The following is a 22882-nucleotide window of genomic DNA, read 5'->3' as shown; positions in this document are numbered from 1 at the left end:
ATCTAAGAGGACCAGATTTGATGACAATCTTGTAATTGCTCTGTAATCCTTACACTACAAAAAAATAATTTTTTAAGAATGAAAATTAGTGATGAAAATTTTTCGTCCCAAATTTGCAACAAAGTTTGCGACGAATAATATTTTCATCGTCATTTAGAAACAACTTTTTCGACGACATTTTCTTTGTTGCTAATTTTGCAACATATCAAATTCATCGCAAATTTCGTTGCGAAAAATCTTTTATCACAAAATTACGACAAAAAAATATTTCATCACAAATTGGCGATGAAATAATTATTTGTCTCAATTTTGTGATGATTTTTTTTCGTCGTGAAATTGTGACGAAATATTTTTTCATCGCCAAAATTTAGCTACGACTTCGGTTTTCATCGCCAAATTGGTGACGAAAATCGGATTTATCACTAAAATTTAGCGATGAAAATTGGATTCGTCGCTAAAATTTAGCGACGAAAATTGGATTCGTCGCCAATTTGGTGACGAATCTAGATTTTGTCGCCAAATTGGCGACAAAACTTAAAATTCGTTTCCAATTTGACGACAAATTTTGTGACAAAAATCGTTCGTTGCCAAAATTCCCATAAACCCTAGATCTGCCAACTTTTCCCCTTCTTGCGTTTTCTCTTCCCGCAGCATGCCTCCGCCATCGCCAATCACCGCCGTCACCGTGCTTTTGCCAGATATCTCCAAAGAATGAAGCTTTCTTCATGTCTAGAGCTAGGTATGCTTCTCCTTCCTCTCCTTCCTCCCTTCAGTTGGCCGACCGAATCATACTTCTCGCCACCGGGCCGTTGCCCGCGACTCGTCAGCCGCTGGCCACGCGACCCTGTCAGCGGCGGGTCGTGGCTACTGGCCATGCCGCCATTGGCCTTGTGGCTGTTGCGGCCACTGGGCCAGGTTGGTGGTCGAGGGGCCAGGCCAACGGCCGCAACCCGCTAGCCGCCAGCCAACAGGCGCGGTCGTAGGGCACTGACCGCTGGCCGCACCGGCTGCCTGGTAGTTGGCTGGTTGCCGTTGATCGTGATCGGTGGTTGCCACGTTCAATGGTCACTGGTGGCAAGTTCGAAACTGATTCAACTTTTCTAGTTTTTGTTTAAGCATATTAAATTTAATTATTGATTAATTTTTTAATGTTGTTTGTGCATGTTTATAATTTATGTGGGTGTAAAGTAATTGGAGAGATACTACAGTAACCAGTTCAATGGTTAGCTATAATTATATTTATTTGAATGCTAATGCTTATTATTCCTAAGTTTTAAGTGGGTTTAACCCCAATCTTAACCCAGAAAGTTACTGTTTATTCCTTGTTATAACTAAACCTTTTCCACATGAACCGCAACAGCCCGTTTGACGTGACCCACCACTTCTTCTTCCCCAATCTTAACCCAGCACGCCCTTTTCCACATGAACCGCATGACCCGCACTTCTTCTTCCTCCACGCCTAATGACCGCACTGTTCTCGCCGTCGATAGCTAAATTTTCGGCGCTTTTCTCGTGCCGACGAAGGCTATAAGAGAGGGTCGAGGCCGAGGGTTCTAGAGACGAGCTCAATTGCAATTCTTTTCCTTCCCCTGTTCGGCCCTGCTCGCGCCGCGCTTACCGCGATCTGACGCCGCCGTCTGCCTGACTTTCCCCTGCGATCCCCCTCTGCACGACCGCTGCCATTCCCTGCCTTCCCGTCCTCCTCGTCCCATGCAAGCACCGCCGCCGCTGCACCGCTCTCGCGTTGCTCGTAGGACACCGGAGAAGCAAGAAGAGCATGGCGCGTGGAACCCTAGCTCCGATCAACAGCCGCCTTCAAGATGGATGGCGCTTTGTCTGCACTGAGGGAATTCCTTAGAGGCGCTCCAACGAAGGCTACAACACCTCTGGTTTTCTATGCCCTGATACAACTGCCTTCCACTAGCCGACCGTCGGCCTCTGCCAGGAACGGAGTCATTGGTGCCATCGTGGAAATAGGAGAAAAGAAAGAAGATAACCATAGGTTCGTTAATTTTGGATCGCTTAATTAATAGTTGATTAAGTTAATGAATGATTTAATTAGTGATTAATTAATTAAATTAATGAGTTTGTTATCAATAAATAAATAAAGTTAGTATTTGATTGATCTGTTTAATAGGATTTATGGTTCTGCTAGGGTTTGTTTATGATGGTTATGGATTAGTTTAGGAGATAGTTTGTTAAGAATTTGGATCTATGAGGTTCTGTTCCATTGGGTTACCATGTGATTGATCCGAGTGTTATGGCTTGGTTAGGTTAAATTCGGTTAAGATGTGAAGTTCGTATGTGTCGAATTATGAAATTCAGTTGGATTAGGTTGCTGTTGATTTTGACATTAAATTGGCATGATTTAGATTAGGTTTTGTTGTTACCATGAATAATTAGATTAAGAAGACTAATTAGATAATTAATAAGTCGGTTAAAGTATTAATTAGTTTAATATTTAGTTAATTAGTTTAATTAGATTAATTAGATTAATGAAATGATGTTGATTTGGGTTAGGGTTAACTCTTGATTCAGTTGAGTGATTAGGTTAGGTTAATTTAATGGTTGAGTTGTGCTAATTAGGATAGTTGGATTCGGATGTAACAATTGTTATGGATCTAATTAAATGTGGTTAGGTTAGTTGGACTTGGTCGAGTTAGTCTAGATTCGGTTGGAGTTTACCTTATTGTAAAAATTTAATGTAATATTGTATTTAGAGGGTGTTGCATTTTTGTAAATTGCAGAACCTTGACTTGTGGATTCGGTTGTATTTAGGGGGTTTTTATTATGACAAGTCATCAATCAGGTGGGTACTCCTGTGCTTGATCAACACAGGTCTTTTTGTAGTGTATGATTTAGTATAATCCTGTTATAAATTATCCTATTGTTATCCTTATTGATTCGTTGCTTGACACTTACCATTGACCTTGATATGATCTGTTTATCATTAATATAGTCTCCTTAATTGCTTATCTATGTTGACTTATCATGATTGATGTTGTGTATATCTTGATGTTATAGTAGCTATGTGTTGAACTGTGCATTATAACATGTTATTGTTGTTAACTCTCACTGCACAGCGTGGGTGAGAACATTATAACACTACACAATGTGGGTGCTACTAGGACTAGCTAGATAGCTCTCCTAGAATACTGCCCCTCCCCCTCACGTGTAGCTGGTCTGTTATCTCCTGAAATACTGTCCCTCCCTCTAACATGTAGCTGGTCTATTATTGGAGTGGGTGATTCCTGCCGTGCATCCCAGTTCACTACACAGCATGGGTGTCTGGGGATGTTGAGGGCAAATAGTGACATTTTCCCCGCTCCCCACTCACGTGTAGTGGTTTGTTGTTGGAGGATGTGCAGTTGTCCTATCGTGCACTCCAGTTCATTGCACTAGGTGGATGACTGGGGGTGGCGAGTGCAGACAGTGACCATGCATGCATTTGTTGTTAGTTGTTTACTACATTTATAGTTTATGCACTTACTATTATATGTATTTATGGTTATTGCACTTGTTGTTATGGTTGCTGCATTTGTATGACATGACATACATTATTCATATATTGTATGATGCCTGATAGTTGTACGTAGAATGTTGACCTTGTTCCTTAAGTATCATGTTGAGAATGTATACCTTTGATATCCCTGCTTATGTTCCTTTGATACCTTGTTATGTTGTGCACTTTTATTCTAGTACCCACTGAGTATTTTATGCTCACCATCTAGACCTTGGGATTTTTTTCTGTCTCTTCAGGTAGTAGATAAGGATGTTGCTTGAAGCTTGGAGTTCTGCCAGACTGCCCCATCTCATAGCAGGAAAAGTAACAGTTTGGATTACGTCTTATGGTTTTCGGATTTTATTTGGTTGTGCGGTTGTGGATCGTTTTCGATGTGTGGTTTTTGGAGTTTGTCGTTGGATTTTCATTGTGTGCACTATCGATGTGCTTTGGTGTTTTCGTTGTTGTATGTGGATTTGTTGTAGTGGGGTTGCTATAGTTGATGTATGTTTGGATATGTAGTTGTGGTCGTGTGGACCCTTATTTATGTAGTTTAGTCTTGTATTTACATATGTTGGATTGTAGATGGTCGTGTGGGCCTGTACTTTGGTATGTATTCAATGAAAGTTGAATTATTACAGGGGAGATGCTGTCAAATTTTTTGGATAACCATCTCTCGGGACATAATATAAGTATTATTTATATTTTAATATGTTAAAATTTTTGAGTTCAGAAAAAATGTAGAATGTAAGAAGTTGGATGTATAAAAAGAATTACTTAAACGTAGATGTTTAACCGATGAATTTATTGTGGGGTTAGAATAATTTTTGCAGTTTACTTCAAGTAATGTTGAGTTTATGGATAGAGAAAAGATAAGATGTCTGTGCAGAAAGTGTCACAATAATAAATTTTTACAGTGTGATAAAGTTTGAAAACATCTTTGTAAATTTAGTTTCACTCTCAATTACTATAATTGGACTTGTCATGGTGAACCATTCATATCTGATGAGAATTATGGACAAAATATACAATACTCAGTCATGGGGGATCAAAGTTATTATGATCAATTTAATCCATATCAGAGGATGGTAACTGATGCAGTGGGTTAGAATTTCATTGTTGAACTGAGTGGTCTAAGTTTTAGTTTTCCTCCAATGGTTGAACAAATGTTTACTCCTTATGTATCATCGTTGGAGGAGAGACAAGTACCAAGAGTTGGTGAAAATTTGAATAATGAATTATATCTCAAATTTTAAGAATTATTGCGTGCTACAGATGAACCATTATGGGTTGGTTGTGACAATTGCATTAAACTATCTCTTACAGCAAGATTGTTGAATATTAAAGCAGAACATAATATGTTTGAAGACTATTTTAATGATTTTGTTCAAGTTATTGGAGAGACATTGCCACGTAATCACATAATGCTCAATGATTATTACAATATGAAAAAACTCATCAAAGACTTAGATCTTCCAGTGGAAAGAATTGATGATTGCAAAGATGGTTATATGTTATATTGGGGTGATGATGAAATTGTTAGGATCGGTTGGTTCGCTAGAGGGGGGTTAGGATGAATAGCGTTTCTCAATTTTTCTTGTTCTTTCTCTGCACAGAGATTAGCGGAAGCAAAAATATAAAAGAGAAAACAAGAGATCAACGCTAACCCGGTTTGTTTACTTGGTCTCCACCTCCGCAGAGGTGACTAATCCAAGGATCCACACGCACGCACACACCCGATGCACTATGAATCTTCTCCTTCTCGAAAACCTCGAAGGCGGAGAAACCTTTACAACTCTTTTGATCTCCTCAAAAATGATATGAAAGAATGTCCAGGAGGAGAGAAAGAAAGCAGAGAATGGAGAACAAACAAGTTCTCAGAAGAAGCACAAAGCAATAAAAGAATAGCGAAAAAGATGAGTTGTTCTCGTGCAGGCTTCTTCTTATAACTCTGCAACATCAGTCGACTGCTGGCAGGGCCAGTCGACTGATGCCTTCAATCGGCAACAAAATCTCGCATTAAAGCGCATTAAATGCTTGCCAATTTTCTGCAACGTTCAAATCACAGTCGACTGTTCCAAGACCAGTCGACTGGCAACAGTCGACTCACCATAACACCAGTCGACTGCCCAGTCGACTCCTGTCTTCCTTTGGCTCGACTGATTTCTCTGTGTGCGTCTGATTTATGAGCAGTCGACTGCTGGCAGGGCCAGTCGACTGGTGAAGCTGAAAAATCACATTTCAGCTTCTCTTGACCTAGACCTCGGCCTTCAAACATCTTACACAGCCTCATGCCTTCCCTGCACTAGCTTGAGATGCTTCCATCAGCTTCGTCATGTCAAGTCCTTGCCAAGACTACCCACTTGAACTTTTCCTTGCCAAGACTACCCACTTGGACTTTTCCTTGCCAAGACTTCCCACTTGGACTTTTGCTTTGCCAAGACTTCCCACTTGGACTTTTCTTTGCCAAGACTACCCACTTGGACTTTTGCTTTGCCAAGACTACCCACTTGGACTTTTGCTTGACAAGACTACCCACTTGAACTTTCCTGTAAACTTGCATCACACATGTTAGATCACAAGTATTGCCTAACTTCAAACATAGTTTAGCCAAACATTGAAACTCAATGCACTTGGGGCAAAGATTGCACCAACAATACTTACCACTGTTCTACAATACCTTTTATTTATAAAATTAATATAATTATATATATACTATATTTATATTTATTTAATTCCAGTCAATTTTAAGACGTCGTTGATGGACAACGAATGCAATTCTCACCGATCAAATACGTAGACACTCACCACTGTACCCCAATGACTTTTATACATAATTTCAATACGATATTATATATAATATAGTTATTTCAAATATATTATAATACGCGATTGGTGGGAATCAAACCCGAGAGTTCCGCGTGAGAAATGGATACAGAAACCACTATACTACAACATCTTTATTAAACTTATTCAATAAATTTATTTATATATTTATTTCAAAATTATATTTACATGTCGTTAATGAAGATCGAATCAGAGTCTCCCGCGTGAGAGAAAGGAATACACACCATTAAACTACATCGACTTTTCTCTCTTTTTTCAATATTTTTTTATATAAATTTTAAATTTTAAATTTTTTAATATAATAATCTTGAACCGTCATGAACCGTCGCGAACCGTGAACCGGCGGTTCCGAACCGTGAACCGTAACCGTCTTGGGCGGTTAAGGTTAAGGGTCGACCTGTCATGAACCGTCGAACCGGCGGTTTCGAACCGTTGAACCGTCGGTTCTGAACCGTGGTCGGGTGTACCAGAAGGAGTCAACAACGACGTAAAATATACACTCCGTTGTTTTATTTGTCTTTAACTCTTAGGTTACAAAGACTTTATGCATCAAAAGTCACTGCTTAACACATGACTTGGCATGCAACTCATCAAACAGAAGAGGAACTAATGTGTCATCCATCATATGGACAACAGTAGAAAATTTTTGATAGAACATATCCTGAATTTGCGAAGGAAACTCAAAACATTCGGTTAGATCTTTGTGCTGATGGATTTGCTCTATTTGGTAAATCAGGAAGAAATTATTTTTGTTGGTCAATTATTGTAACAATGTATAATCTTCCACCTGGAATGTGCATGAAAACATCGCATATGTTTTTAATATTGGTTGTGGTTGGTCCACAAAATCCGAAGAACATCTCTGATGAGGTGTGGACCCGGGATGATTGGGTATAAGTTGAAGTGTCTGAAGGTGTTTGAATAGCCCACAGAGGATTCACCGCTCTTTGTAAAAAAGAGACGCATACTCTGTGGTTGCTTGTTAGGATTGTTACTAGAACTTTTTGGCTAAAGCAACACATGTAAAGAATATGGCACTCTTGGACACATGTATAAGTAACTTGAATCCACAGACAAGAAGGAGCTTAGGCTAGGTGTGACGTAGTCAGCCTAGTGGGGACTGACACATATAAACTATGTCCTGAACCAAGCGGGTATAAGATGGTGAAAGGAACGAGACATGATCATTAAAGCTACTGAAGGGTTTAGAAATCATTCTGAAATCAATCATTGATTTTTTGATTAATTGAGGATCATGATGTACTACTAGGTGTTACTCATGATCATTCCGTAATTAATGGTCAATTATAGATAATTAACATAATCAGGAATCTATTGGGTCACACGCACTAGAAGTTTTTTGAAGGACTTTAAATGAATTTGAGAATTTGATTCTTAGATAGAGAGAATGTTAGTTTGGTTGGACCAAACAACAAGCAAAATTGATTTGGTTTAAATCAGAGAAGACTTGGTTTTTGAACCGAGTAATTTTGAACCAAATTGAATCAACTTGGTTTGGTTTATAATGAAAATTATTTTGGAAAATTAAAAGGGATGAGAAGATTTGTCTTATGAAGATGAATCAAACAATACTAATTTGGATCAAAGCGAAGATCGTTTGGTCATTGAACCAAGTGAACCAAAAGCGAACCGGTCTGCTACAGTAGGCCAGGTCCGGTTCAGCCCAGACCCGGTTCAACCCTAACCGGTTCAACCATAAAAACCTGGTTTTTTTTCTTTTCTCCCGACCCGACCCAAACCACACCCGTGATTTCTGGCATGCCAGTTCTTCTTCTCGTGCGACGCTCGCGTCCGACGGAATGGACGAACGAATTCACCATGGTTCTGGTTCCAACGCCGCCTTCCTTGCGCTCGTGTGCCTACGGTGTTTTCCATTCTTCGAAAACTACTCTGGTCCCTTTTACTTATTTCTTTATTGTCTGAAATTTGATTCCCGACGATAGAAAAAAAAGCCCTGGAAATGATCGCGATGTGTGTTATTGCGTGTTTTCGATATTAGGATTTTCTCTCGTATCAGCCTTATTGCTCATCGACTAGTACCGAAGACTGTGACGTGACTTGAAGCTTTGGAAGTCATCCTAAAGATCACTTCCGTGGACCACCATAGAGGCAGGACTCCGACGAGGACCATGCGATTGAGGCCCTTCTCGTTTAGCGTCATACGATAGGTAAGCGTAGAATAATTTATTATTCTGTAAAAAAATTTTAAATTCCTACCATGTCTTGTATTTGTTATTTCGAGACTATGCATGTGTGTGTTGTAATAATTATTATTAATTTGTTACGTCCCGGGAGACGGTCGTCCGAAAAATTTCGGCAGCATCTCCCCTGTAACAATCCAACTTTCCTGAATACATAAAATTGTAGGGCCTACATGACCACTCAACAATATATTACATGTGTTTATAGCACTAAACAACCTGAACAAAGGCCCACCCGGCCATAACTACTCCAACACATGCACGTAACATAATATACTACCACAACCGCATCACCACAACTACAACATATATAAACCATAAAACATCGCAACAAAACAACGATAAATTCTACGAAAACATAAACGACACAATGGACTCATATCAATATCCATGTCCATACATACGAAACATAAACGCTAGATCCAAATTCGTACAACATGAATGTAAACATCAAAACCACTATCCAATGTAATCCAATAAAACATACGAAATAAGGCAAATACACCTACTGTGAGATGAGGGGGTAGCTCCAGGGTCTGGGTAGTGAGTATACAATACTTAGTGGGTATAATCAACAAAGTGCACAACAAAGTAATATATATATAATGGAACAGCAGGATAGTATACAAAATCAATAAACTACGTATAATAGCTAGTATCATGCCATACGATCACAGTCATATATCAGCAAGTGTAATAGCTACAGCCATGTAACAACAAGTGCAATGATTATGAATGCAGAAAATTACTACCAACAATGTATGCACATATGCAATGCATGGTCACTGTCTGCACTCGCCACCCCAGACACTCACCCAGTACAGTGAACTGAGGCGCACGAAAAAAAATCGCAGTCGCTCCAATAACAAACCACTACTACACAAGTGGGGAGCGGGCGGGATCAGGAGGGTTATATAGCCAGTCCTGGTTGCACCCAATTTAGCGCAACAATTGCTCTCACTCTTATGCCACTATCACACAGTGACAAGTGGGGCCAACAACAATAATGATGAACAATATATATGCTACTATCATGTATGTATCATGATGCTCAATGCAACAGTTAAGCCTATATCTAATCAGGCATAGTCATCATATCATACAATGGTATCATACAACAAGTAAGGTACTAATCACAGTAAGGTATCAACGATATAGATCAACATCAAGAATACGTAATAAGGTATCATGTCAGGATCATACAACTGAGATAGCAAGATTATTAACAATGTAATTAACAACAAAAATAATTAAGCACTTACAAACAATCCTGTATTGACCAAGCACAGGAGTACCCACCTGATGTACGCACGTCGATAAAAGAACCCCTCGTGTGTAACAGGATCAACCGTCAATGTCCTGTAATTATAATAACAATTACCCACTAAATACCAGCATGTATTTTAAATACTATAACAAAATCAAGCCCTAATCAAAACTAGGGTTAACCTTAGCCGGATCAAATCGAATCAGATCCATCAATAGATCCAACCAATTTGATCAACCGGGTCCAACCAACTCCATTTAACCCGACTAACCTAACCCAACCAATTGATTTGGTTAAGCTTAAATCCATACTTAACCTTAATTAAATCTTGATTTCCAACAAATAATTCTCATCCTTAACAGCACACAACTATACTTGAACTCAACCCTGATCGAGAAAATCCATAAAAACAGATCTTATCAACAGGATCTCACATTAACTTGATCCAACGGAAATTCATCCAACCCTGAAATCCAACTGAGTACAATTAGACTCCAATTATTCCTAACCGGATCTAAACCAACCTAATCAATTAATATGACTTAATCAGTTAACCAATTAGTTCACTAATCCTCAATCCAACAACATAAAAAAATAATAATAAATGAATAAAACTCTAACATCATTAACTTATCAACCTTTGAATCGAGTAATTCAATGATCCCCAATGAAAATGCCAAATTGAACTAACTTGGTTTGGTTTAGGGTTAACATATAGATGTTTAGGGTTTAAAGATAACTAGTTCATCAAATGTGACATGCCATGAGATTTCATGTGGTTCTATATATGTCTATGAAGATCTCATTGTAGTTCGAGTGTAAGTTTCCTTCAACTTGAGGTATTCAAGTCATCTTGATCAAGGAGACCTATACTTTAACATCTTAAGCAAATATCTCTTTAGAGGTGTGGCTCCGGGATGATTGGGTATAAGTCAAAGTGCCGAAGGTGATTGAGTAGCTCATAGAGGATTCACCACTCCTTTATTAGGAGACGTATATCCTATAGTTACTTGTCAGGATTGTTACTCATAAGTTTTTGGCCAAAACAGAAACACATTAAGATAATGGTCCTCTTGGATAGCTGTTTGAGTAATTTGAATATGTAGGACAAGGAACTACTTCTTGGGCTAGGTATGACATAGTTACCCTAGTGGAGACTAACACATAAACCATATCCTGAACTAAGTAGGTATAAGATGAGTGAAAGGAACAGACACATAAATAACTATAGCTGTTGAAGGGTTCAGAAGTGGTTTTGTAATTAATTATGATTTTTTGATTAATTGGAGGTCATGATGTACTACTAGGCGCCAATCATGATCGATCTATAATTAATGATTAATTATGGAGGGTCAACATAAACTGGGAACCTATTAGGTCACATGCACCATGAGATTATCCAAAAAAAATATAAAATAAGTTTGAGAATTGAATTCTTAAATTGAGAGAGATTGAGTCTGGTTGGACTAGATGAACGATAAATATGAAAGATATTTTGTCAGAATGGAAGCAAAGATGGGCAACATTTTTTGAAGATAAAGTGGACCCTCTTTGGTTTAATTATAAATCAAATTAGTTTGATTTTAATTAAAAGATTGTTTGATTTTGAACTAACATGGTTTGGTTTTAAACCAAACTTAAGGTTATTGGTTTGGATTTTAGGCTAATGGATATGAGTTTTTGGTTCGTGAATCAAACCCATTAGAGATCTATAAATAGATCTCTATGGAAGAGAGATTTAACGAATTAAAAAACCTAAAGGTTAGGCTTTTCCTCTTCTCCTCTCCTCTTCTTGCCACCACCCACTTCCTCTCTTCTTCTTGCCGCCATCACCTTTGGTGGTGCCTCCATGTCTAAGAGGGACGAACCACTAAATTCTCTTCTTCCATCGGCCATCCACCTCCTGAAGTGGAGTGGCTATCGGTCACAACCAACAACACACCAAGGAGTCGCTAGACAGCAGGTGTTTTAAGCAGTGAGGTCTTCTTCCTCTGCCCTTGGCTATTGTTTCAGCAAGCAATTATTACTAGAACTCTGACGCCATTAGGCATGCTACCCCTTATAGGCAGCAAGCCATCTGACCTTCGAATGACAGCTTAATTGCCTCCATTCAGTTTGATTTTGTATCATCGAATTGCTTTGAGCCGTTAGATATCGAATCGGATTATAAGTTCTCTCTTAGATCACTTTGTCCCCTTCCTTTGACTAGTATCAAAATGGAGATACAACACATGACTTAGTGAAGTCATCTCATGGAGATCTCGACATGAATACGAGTAGAGACAACTTTTTTGAAGGTTGCTAGTTAATGCCATTTTTGCTTCACATCATCTAACATGTATAATTTATTTATGTCATCTTTTCTATGATTATATCCACACACGTGCGTATCCTCGTATGATTTTTGATGCGTGTGTTATAATAATTTAGATTATTATGCTTCCGTTGCTTGTTTATCAAAATAAAATATTAAAACACATATGGAGAAACCCAATAGTTATCACGTATAAATGAATACTTGCATTAGAGAATCACCCAGAACTTCTAATGAGGAACACAGCCTAGCAATGGTGGCCACCATGGTTATGTTCCCCTTTGATCATTAGCAATGAGATGTCCAAAGCCCACCACGGGGCTAGAGTTTGATGATGATGCCTCCATGGGTAAAAAAGGAAATTATGTTATGATACTTTTTGGAGTCTATAAAGCAACCAACGGATGTCGGTTAGGGAGTAACCTGACATTGAATTTAAATTGTATGTTCTTATTCATATCTTTTATGGTATGATGTGTTTATTCTTGATTTAGTTCTATCATAGTTTAGCTACCATGAAAGTAAGGGTTATGTTAAGATAGATACAATAGTGTGTTGATGCAATCAGCCTCTAGGATTTCGATATTTGATAATATACCTATGTTTGGTAATGTATTAACCAAGAGTTGATCTAAACAAGATCTGATATTTAGAAATAAGCTAAGTCTAGCCATGTCAAAGGTTGACTGAATGACTAGTAAGGAAAAAGTCCCAACAGGTCAAGGGTGATCAGATGGGAAAGTCCTAATTGGATGTTAGGCAAGGGAAAGTCCAAGCAAGTCAAGGATGACCAGATGTCTGGAAAGTGGCAAGTCTAAGTAGGTTAAGGTGATTGGATGTTTGGCAAGGGAAAGTCCAGGTAGGTCAAGGATGATTGGATGTCTATCAAGGACAAGTCCAAGTAGGTCAAGAGTGATCAGATGCTTGGCAAAGGAAAATACTAGGGGAGTGAACCCTAGGTGGTGAGAAGTCTTGGATGAGTGAACTCCAAACAAGAGGAAAGCCTAGTAAGTCAGGTAGACTTATAGGATTAGACTAGGTTGCTTGTTTATACTTGTATGTGTGTCTTATAGGAACCTGAAGATGGAAGCAAGAATATGAAAGTAGTGTTGGGAATCCTATGTGACAAAAATCAAAATTCACAGTGGAAAATAGGATCCCTTCTGTGATCCATGCGAAAAATTCATACAAGTTTAGATCTATGAAATCCTATCTAATAGGGTATACCTTTGATGCATGCCTTTCACTTATCCCGCTTATCCAAAGATTGTCAGATCTCTTGCACACGGTAAACAGAAGGTTTTTAGACTCGACTGGAGCTTCACATCCAGTCGATTGATGGTGAACAAAAGGCTTTTGGACTCGATTGGAGCTTCGCATCAATCGACTGAAGCAAACTCAGTCGACTGACTAAGGCAAATCAGTCGACTGCTAGCTGTGCTCCTGGACAACATTGCTGATCTTGATGTCCAGTCGACTGCCTTTGAAGGCCAGTCGACTAATGGTGAACAGAAAGCTTTTGGACTCGACTGGAATTCACATCAATCGACTGAAGCAAACTCAGTCGACTGACTAAGGCAAAATCAGTCGACTGTTAGCTGAGCTCCTGGACTGCATTGCTGATTTCGCTGGACTGAGCTGCTGGATGGCACTGTTGGTTGGAGCTGCTGACTGCAGATTGCTATGGTTGTTGTTTTGACCAGGGGCAAGTGTAGCATGTGACTTAGGTTCGTATGATAGTGCTTGTAGGGTGGATAAGTGATTTGTATCTTTGTGATTACATGTATTCATGTGAGTGCATGATGGTGAGAAGAGTGTGGAGTTAACCTCAACTTGTTGTGGTGGTAACTCCTTGATACACTATATGTTTGACATTCGATTTGGGAGTCCTTACCTCTCAAATCAGTTTTTATACATATGTACCTATTTTTCGAGAAAAATCAATTTAAAAATTTATTTTATAATTTAATTAGAAATTTCTTGATTTAGAATTGTTTCCTAATAAAGATATGTAATTAGATTTAAAAAATATTTTTTAATCTAATTAAAAATTATAATTTATAAAATTAAATTCTTTAATATATTTATTTTCTAAATTAATTTATGGTAATGGTGACATAGACTTATGTTATAATTTATATTATGATATATGTATGATTAATTTCATGTTATATATATGCCATAATTATGTCATGTAAAAGCATATAAATAATTTTCCTATTTTGTATGTAATTGATAATACCAAATAAAATAAAATATTTCTTATTTACTTTTAAAACTTACATCTTTCATTAATATAGTCTAGAATCAGAATTTGATTTTTAAGCATGGGTTGTTAGACTCTCTCCAAGCCCAACTTAAAATTAAACATGTTCAGACCATTGAGATATAGTCTCATGATTAATAGGTCGGCTTTAACTTGAAGCATTGATTTGTTGAATTCTCTCCAAGGTTAATATGGATAGGGGTGAAATTAAGTGATATACATGTCATGTATATATGTTAATGAGTTGACAATTTGACATTTATACAAATATCAATAAGTTGATAATATAATATGATAGTTATATATACGTGATATATAATTGGTATACTTAATACCCACCACTAGGACTAAGGATGGCTTGTTGGACTCTCTCCAAGGTTGTTTTTATCTATAATGAATATCAATCCACTTAGAGAAAATCTACCATCTTCCGAATAAAGTAAATATTCTTGAATTTGATAAGCAAGTGGGACTTCTTTTTATGTATTACATTACATAATAAATTCATCTCTCTCATAATTGTTAAATTTTGTATTTCTAGGTTAATAGAATAAGAATGTCTTCTTTAAATTTGTGCTCAATTTTGGATACTAATAAACTAATTGGGCCAAACTTCTAAACCTGAGAATTATTCTTAAGGTTAAGAAGATAGCCTATGTTCTCAAAGAACCTCTTTCCCCGAGACTAGCTGATGATATTACATCGGATCAAATATTGGCCCATCAGAAACATACGACTAATTCTGAGCTTACCAGTTGCATCATGTTAACCTCAATGTCTAATGAACTGCATAAACAACATGAGCATATGGATACTTATATGATTGTTTATCATCTTCGCGAGTTATTTGTTAAGCAAGCTAGATCCAAACGGTTCGAGATCACTAAGCTTTTCGCTCAAAGATGCAGTATGTACTAAAGATGAATGACTACATTGAGTGATTAAGATCACTTAGATTTGTAATGGATCATAAATTAAGTATTGACTTTATTTTACACTATTTTTCTGATAGGTATTCACAGTTTGTGATTAACTATCAAATGAACCATCTAGAATTCACAATTTCAAAGTTAGCCAACATGTTTAAGACAGTAGAGTCATCTATTAAGAAAAAAATACAAAGTTGTTATGTTGTTTGAAATTTTAAAGAAATGTTTTAAGAAGAGAAAGTCAAAAGATCAAGCTAAGGGGAAGAAAAAGATTAAGAAAGAAGAACCAGCACCAAAGGGATCATATCACCATTGTGGCAAGACGAGATAATGACAAAGAAACTACAAGATTTATCTTGAGCTTTAGGCCCCTAAAATATTAAATTGTTAATTGCGGCCATTATTAAAGTAATAGTAAACAATTCAATTCAGCATTAAGAAAAGCCAATCTGATTTGGTTAGAAAAATAGGAGATACAGAAAAAAATCTTTTAATGATATTCTTTAAGAAAGCAAAGAATAAAAGTTTAGAGTATCACTATAAAGCCTCCTTAGTAGCTGATCAATAAGAATAATAACAAATAACAAATCTAAATTTGAAATGTGAAAAGCAGAAATATTATGACGTCGCTTGAGCAGTTCTATGCCTTCATTTTAGTACATATCGACCATAGTAATTCAAATTAAGGCATAGGAGTTTAGTTTTTATGTGTTAAGTAATGGGATATGATCAACCACTTCTCTAGAGCATTCAATTAAAATTAGGTTTAGTTCATATTTTCCTCTTATTATCCACAACAAAAAAAAGAAAATAAGAATACAAAGAAGAAGAGCAACAACACTGCATCTACAAGAGAAGATGAAAACAAAGAGGATGAAAAGTAAAAAAAGATATAAAAGATGGAGAGGAAAAGTAGGAAGAAAATTTAAGAGGTAAAGACAAAGGAAAAAATTAAAAATAAAGAATTGCAAAAGAAGAGACAAAGAGGGAACAAATCAAAAGAGGCCAAAGCAAATAGAAAAAGGAAGAAAATGATCGTATGAACACATAGACTAAAACAAAGGAAGATGTGAAGAGTAGAAAAAAGTAATAAGATAGAAGAATAAGATGTAAAATATGACAAAAAGGAAAATAAAAAAGAAGTAAAGAGAAGAAGAAAAGAAAAAAAAGAGGAAGAAGAAGGAACACATAGAAGAAATGATCTACTATAAAAGGAAGAACTAAAGCGAAAGAATTTAGCAAGAAAACGAAGAAAAGATGGGGAAAAAAGACTAGAACAATAAAAAGAAAAAAAGGGTGCGAGAGTATATGAAAAGGAAAAGAGAAAGAAAATTAGAAGAACTAAGATAAAACAAAACAAAACAATGATAACTGCTTATATATCTAACTTTTAGTCTTTCAATAACTACATGGATATGAGATGCTAACTTTATGTATCTATTATTTAGATTTAAAATGATAAATAAAATAATAAAAATTTATGACAAAAAGAATGAAAATAGAGAAAAGAAAAAAAAGATAAGTTAAAAAAGGAAAAAAACAAAAGGAAAAATATATAAAACAACAAGATAAAAAATAAGAATATGTCAAAAAAATGAAGACAAAAGCAGAAATTAAAGAGAAGAAAAGTAAGAAGGAACAAGGAAAAGGAAAAGAATTATAAGAACATTGAGAATCTAAGAGAAAAAAAAAAGATGCAGATGAGAATACAAATTAGAGGACGAAGGAGAAATTCTAAAGTACAAAGAAGATGAAAAGTAAAAAATATATATATATAATAATAAAAGAATTTTAAAAAAAAGAAAATTTATATAGAAATTATGGAAGAGTAGAAGCAACTAAAAAGATAACAAGAAGAATAGGATGACGCTTAGAAGACATAGGAAGATGAGAAAATTTGGCTAAAATAGAAGAGAACATAGAAGAACACAAAATAGAATAAACCAATATGATGAAAAGAAAATTAGCCAAAAGAAAGAAAAGAGGAGAGAAAAAAGAATGGTGAAAAGGAAGAACAACAAGAACAAGAGTGTAGTCAGCTACATAACCATATAAGGAGAAAAATCATGAAAAAAAGTCAAAAATAAAAAATGAAATACAATGAAGACGAGTGTTTAATCTTATTGTAATCTCGCTATAACAATATAAGAGGAAGGTGAATAAATAAAGAAAAATAATAAGACATTATTATTATAACAAAATAATCATTTACATGATAGTCACAAGATGATCAACTTGATGAACTAGGTTATGGTGCGTGCCAAACTATATGGTATACTATTTATTTATGTTTAGAAATATAATCAAATTAAGATTATAATGAAGACCAATTTATTAACTACATGTTAGAAATATTTCAAATCCAATGCAAGCATGTGTTCTCAAAGCCCAAGGAACTGATGTGGGATATTAACTTAATAATTTCTAACTTCCCTCATTCAACACCTAAAGCCTTGAAAAAACTTCTTGATATTCCAGAGAAATGATTGTTGTATTTAACAAACAACTGAAAGAATGCAAAACTTGAATTTGAGAGAAAATATAAATGCATTAACTTATGAGATGCCCAGTCATTCTACAATGTCCTATACCTCAATAATAGCTTTTTCAACATTCAATTACTCATGGTGGGAGCTTCATAGATATGCAGTGTAGGTGAGATTCAAATACTGCAGCAGTTAAAGTCATAACATGGGGAAGACATAATATTAAAAACTAACCTAGTTAGCAAACCAATGATGCATGTTGAGAATAAAACTGCATCCTATATATAGAGACATAAGTAAAGGAATGAATGTGCATGGTTAAAGCAATGTATTTAGGACAACCAACATAAACAAGACGGTAGGAGAATACACTACCACTGCTAAATGCCTGAAAACAGTTTGAGTTGAAAGAACTGAGCAAGAACCAAGTACTAAATGTTCTGGAGCTTTTGAATCCTGCAAGTTTGCACTCGGGTGAGGACACACTTGGAAACTAAAGACGACCATCACTTCAACATTGTTCAAAGAGATCTTCCAGCAAGCCTAAAGATTAGAAAATAATGAAAAAAGTAGCTGAATTGATTGTTTTATCTTAACAGCAACAAGATCGTCAGTCAAATAAAAAAATCACATTCTCCTACTAATTTTAGAAGTGCCAGCACACAACAAATACAATAGTCTGAACAGAAATTAATGAACTAATAAATTCAAGCACTTCAACTAGTAAGAGTTTACTTCACATTGTACTCTTCATCTACCCACCACCATACCTGTGTTCAATGCCAACACTTTAACAAAAACATTAGTACCTGAGTACAAGTAGCAACCATTCAGTGGTAAGCTCAATGATAATAATTTCACAGCAAGTACCTTTTTCCCCTCTAGCATGAGAAGATATAATGAAGTTACATGTAGGCAATTGTAGCAGCTGACTCCAAGTTCCATGCCTGATTGTGCCTCGACCATTTGTCATATTCCAAGCTTCCTACATTATGAAAAGGAAAGGACAACAAATGGCAAGACATTTATATCAATAGGATATCATTCTCATCAAGGAATTGTTAGATATCTATCTATAGTGCTGACCACTTACCAAAATTTCCTAAAGCATCTATTATATTAATGATAAGTATTATAAGTACATAGCTAGAAAATATTAATGATAAGCATCTTCAGACCTTTCTCTCAGTAAATATCTGTCAAAATTATAGCAGAAAATTATATCAAGATAGATACACATAGCTAGATATGGGCATACCTACATGCTGCATGTATCTGCTGAGCAACCCTCTCCCTCATTTCTGCACTGCCAATATTTGGTGCAACAGCCCCAGCAATAACAGAACTATCAAAATCAACTAAATTGGAAATGAATATATCCAAGAGTTCAGTTACAAAGGAGAGTTCATCATGAGTAGGAATATGCCACCAAGGAGGGGGTACCACTTTTTTCATTCATTTCATTCTCACTAACTTTGCTACAAAGCTATCCTTCTATCAATGAAATAGCAAGCCTACTAGAAGACAGCCCACACATCCACAACAAGTAATCAAGCAATACATAACAAATAGCTGCATAAGCCTTAATACTAAGGGCAGAAATTCCTGCATGCTTAAATTGGTCGATAGGGTATTAGAGAATCAGACTTGCAAAAAGAGAGCAGCGGACATCATTGCCAGCTCCATTACCTGTCATATCACAACTAAATCATTTTTACCAACCTTCAAAGTATAAAAAAAAATTAAACTAGTTGTCAGGCTATAAAATGAAGTTCTCTATAATAAGTATTTTAAGACCTTCCAGTAAATGCATACCCAATTGCTAACTTCAGTTCATCCTGAAACTGCAATAGCACTGGCCCTCCATAAGTTATGGCTATTGCAAGAACTTTTAGATGATACACCAATGTTGTTTCAAGTGCAGACAAAAGCATAGCCTGCATGTACAATAATTCAGAGAGTGCATATGACAACAAAACAAACATAAAAAATATAAACAAACCTTCATAGTTTAGAGATGCATTAAAATCTCTTTCACCACCAAAACTTGTAACCAGGGAACCTTCAAAAGAGGATAATATGGTCATTAAGATTGGTTTAATAAGGTGGGTTGCGGCCTCTTCAGAGTTTGAACAAACTGAGAAATAACAAAGAAACCCAACTTCTGTGGTAGCTCCAAGAAGAATATTTGAGTTCACACATACAGGTATTTTCCTCAAGGCCTAAAAAATATTTTAGAGTGAGAATTCGCATGAACACTAGAGAAATCTGAAAATCATTGGATTAATGTAGTTTCTGAAGAAAAATGGCACAAAGCTCATCAGATGATGTTTCTGGCAATTTTCCAAGTTGAGATTTGGAGCATACAATAGTATGGAACATAGTTTAAAATGTCGTGTCATTTCGCCCAATACAAGTGAAATGTTTCATTCCGCCTAGGGGTGTAAACGAGTCAAGCCGCTCACGAGTTATTCGGGTCTTGATTCGAAAAAAAAAGTTCGATCGAATTCGTTCGATTAAGTTAACGAGCTGAGTTCGAGCTCCAAAACATTATCGAATCGAGCTCAAGTTTAACAATATTTGAATTGTAAGCTCGCGAACATATTTAGAGGTTTGGCAGATTCTTCTATCATAAGGGTAAGACTTTCTTCTACTCCATCTGGAAGGTGTAGGGCTTCAGTTCTATGATGTCTAAAAACTAAAGTGGTGAAGGATAAAGCTCCATGATTATATTAGCGTTTGGATTTAAAGCATTTAATTGTGCATTGGAAAATAGTTCTAGATTTCTTTCAACATCAATTATTTCTTCTAATTGACGACTACAGGTACTGTTGTATTGTGTTGAAGGTCCCTAAGGGTTCTAGAAGGACCAGTAAATGTTTGGTTTGAGTTTGCCTTGTAAGGCTCATTTTGTATAAGTTAGAAAAGAATATGTTTTTGGTTATTTTCTTGGAATAATATTCCTTGTAGATAGCTTACTGAGATCTTTGGTTAAGTGGTCTATACTATTCTTCTACTCCGTTGTTTGATTGTTCTTTTGTACTTGAGTTTCTAAATGTAATAATTTATTTTCTAATAACGTTATCTAATGGTGTAATGAAGTTAGTAGTGCTATTATAGTATTATTTTGTTGTGTTAAGATTTAATCACCTTTCCTTGAAAAGTCTACCTTTATAATAACCGTCTTCTTTGGTTTTAGAATATTGTTGTGTAAAGTTCAAAGCTTCTTCATAATATGTATTCTCATATTGTAGTTTGTTCATTTATATTTTAATTCTTCTAAAATACCATGTATTGTTTTAAAATCATATTCTATTTGTTCTTTTGGTTTTTCTAAGAAGTTCTTTACTTGGATCAGTAGATCTTTAGATTGTAATTCAAACTGTTTAGGTTTATTTTCTTCTATTAGTTTAGCTAGTATGAGAAAATCCTTTTTCTTTGGAAGTGTAAGTAAATTAAGTTGACTAAATATTCTGTTTAAAGAGCCTTGAGTATCTTTCAAAAAATCAATGTTTCTCTTCAGATCTTTTAAGTCTTGATTTTGTTGTTCTACCGTTTATATTAGTTGTTTTAAAGTTAGATGATTCTGATTTTGGTAGATTTCTACAGTTCTTCCCAAGGCTTAAAATATCAAACCGTACCGAGGTTTCGGTCCCGGACTGGAACGATACAGTTTCAGTACCGTACCGTACCGTGCCAGTATAGTTTCGATATTTTTAAAATATAAAATATATTAACTAAAATAAAAAAATTTAATCTAAATATTTAAAAATAAAAAATAAAATATTTTTTAAAAGTAATAAGATAATTTTAGAGATTTTAATAAATTCTATATCAATTATCCCCAACTACAGCTAGGAATGATTATTAAAATCTCAATTAAACCCCTAAGTTTAAAAAAATAAAAAAATGCGATGCCTCGCGCGCGGCCCACACACGGAGGCATCGCCGGGCCCGCGCGGCACCTCCGGAGGTGTCGCCGCCCCGGGGGACACCTTCGGCGGCGTCTCCCGGCCGGAAACACGGTGTCGGTGCTGGTGCCGCTCCGTCGGCAGAACGAAAAATTTCACCTAAAATTTCAATCCTTGGTTCTTCCTAGTTCTATCTGTAGATCTATAAGTGTATTTTGCTATGCAGAACCAGTGTAAAGCATGGTTAGGGGATTTCAACCTTATGTAACAATGTTTATAAAAGTCGGCTATGGTCACTATTCCAATTGGATAAAGAGCTAGGTCTAAGTACTCTAAGCTAGGAGTAGTGGTTGACGTCATATATTGTCATAGTCCAAGGTCTTAAAGCTATGATACCAATTCTTGTGGGCTTTGTATTGTGTGTTGATTTTATGTTGAGTTTTTATCATTGGGTTTTTTGGGTTTTTATATGGTTGGTACAAATTCTAGGCTAAGAAAGTAGGATTAGTCTTCTTGTCCTATTTATCTTCCAGTGAGCCTCACCTGTGAGAGAATTATGTTTGAAACTCTGCACTGGCTTTATTCAGGTCTTATGGCCTCAACCGTTGCCTTATTAAGCCCGCACAAATCTTATGAGCTTAACTTCTAGTTCTTTTCACAGTTACTGTTCATCTCGTTTAGAAATTACTTAGAGAAGGACTGGGGACAGAAACAGAGGAAATACGACCCGAGTCTTCCTTTCTTGGCCTAGAAGAAGTTCTACTTGGCCATTAGTAAACTAAACTAGTATTAATATATGCACAAGATTACATAAACTTGAAAACTTACAAGACTTTCAAGCAAAAGAAAAGCAAAAGAAAGAACACACTATAATACTTCAATAGCACACTTAGACTAGTAGCACGTCAAACACACTTAGATTACAAGAGAAGGAAGAGGGAATAGAAGGGTGTGGAGAATTTCAAGTAAGAGGTTTTAGATGCCTTGGTTGTGTAAAGGAGGAGGCTATTTATAGAGATTTTTCCTTAGGGGTGAAGGATGAAGGGGTAATCTTCTTTTGATAATGGAGTCTTCTTTATTGGTAGTGGAGCCTTCTTTTTGATAGTGGAGTTTTATTTTTGGGAGTGGAGTTTTCTTT

General features: G+C 36.1%; 1 long non-coding RNA gene and 1 other non-coding gene across 2 annotated transcripts; one reads left to right on the top strand and one right to left on the bottom strand.

Annotated features, from left to right (window-relative positions):
- The first annotated feature begins 420 nt into the window (after window positions 1-420).
- On the top strand, window positions 421-524 carry LOC141814092 (small nucleolar RNA SNORD90). Its single transcript, XR_012600439.1, has one exon. It is a non-coding gene; the product is annotated as a small nucleolar RNA SNORD90 (small nucleolar RNA).
- An 18930-nt stretch (window positions 525-19454) lies between these two features.
- LOC141813122 (uncharacterized) lies at window positions 19455-20026 on the bottom strand. Its single transcript, XR_012600383.1, has 4 exons — window positions 19996-20026; window positions 19836-19895; window positions 19649-19770; window positions 19455-19522 (listed from the first exon to the last, which is right to left on the bottom strand). It is a non-coding gene; the product is annotated as an uncharacterized LOC141813122 (long non-coding RNA).
- Window positions 20027-22882: the final 2856 nt, after the last annotated feature.

This window comes from Curcuma longa, chromosome 20 (genome assembly GCF_044706935.1).
Source record: "Curcuma longa cultivar G26 ecotype Majalengka, Jawa Barat chromosome 20, ITB_CL_G26_1.1, whole genome shotgun sequence".
NCBI lineage: Eukaryota > Viridiplantae > Streptophyta > Magnoliopsida > Zingiberales > Zingiberaceae > Curcuma > Curcuma longa.
The sequence above is the reverse complement of the archived record's forward strand: the minus strand, read 5'-3'. Positions and strand labels throughout refer to the sequence as shown.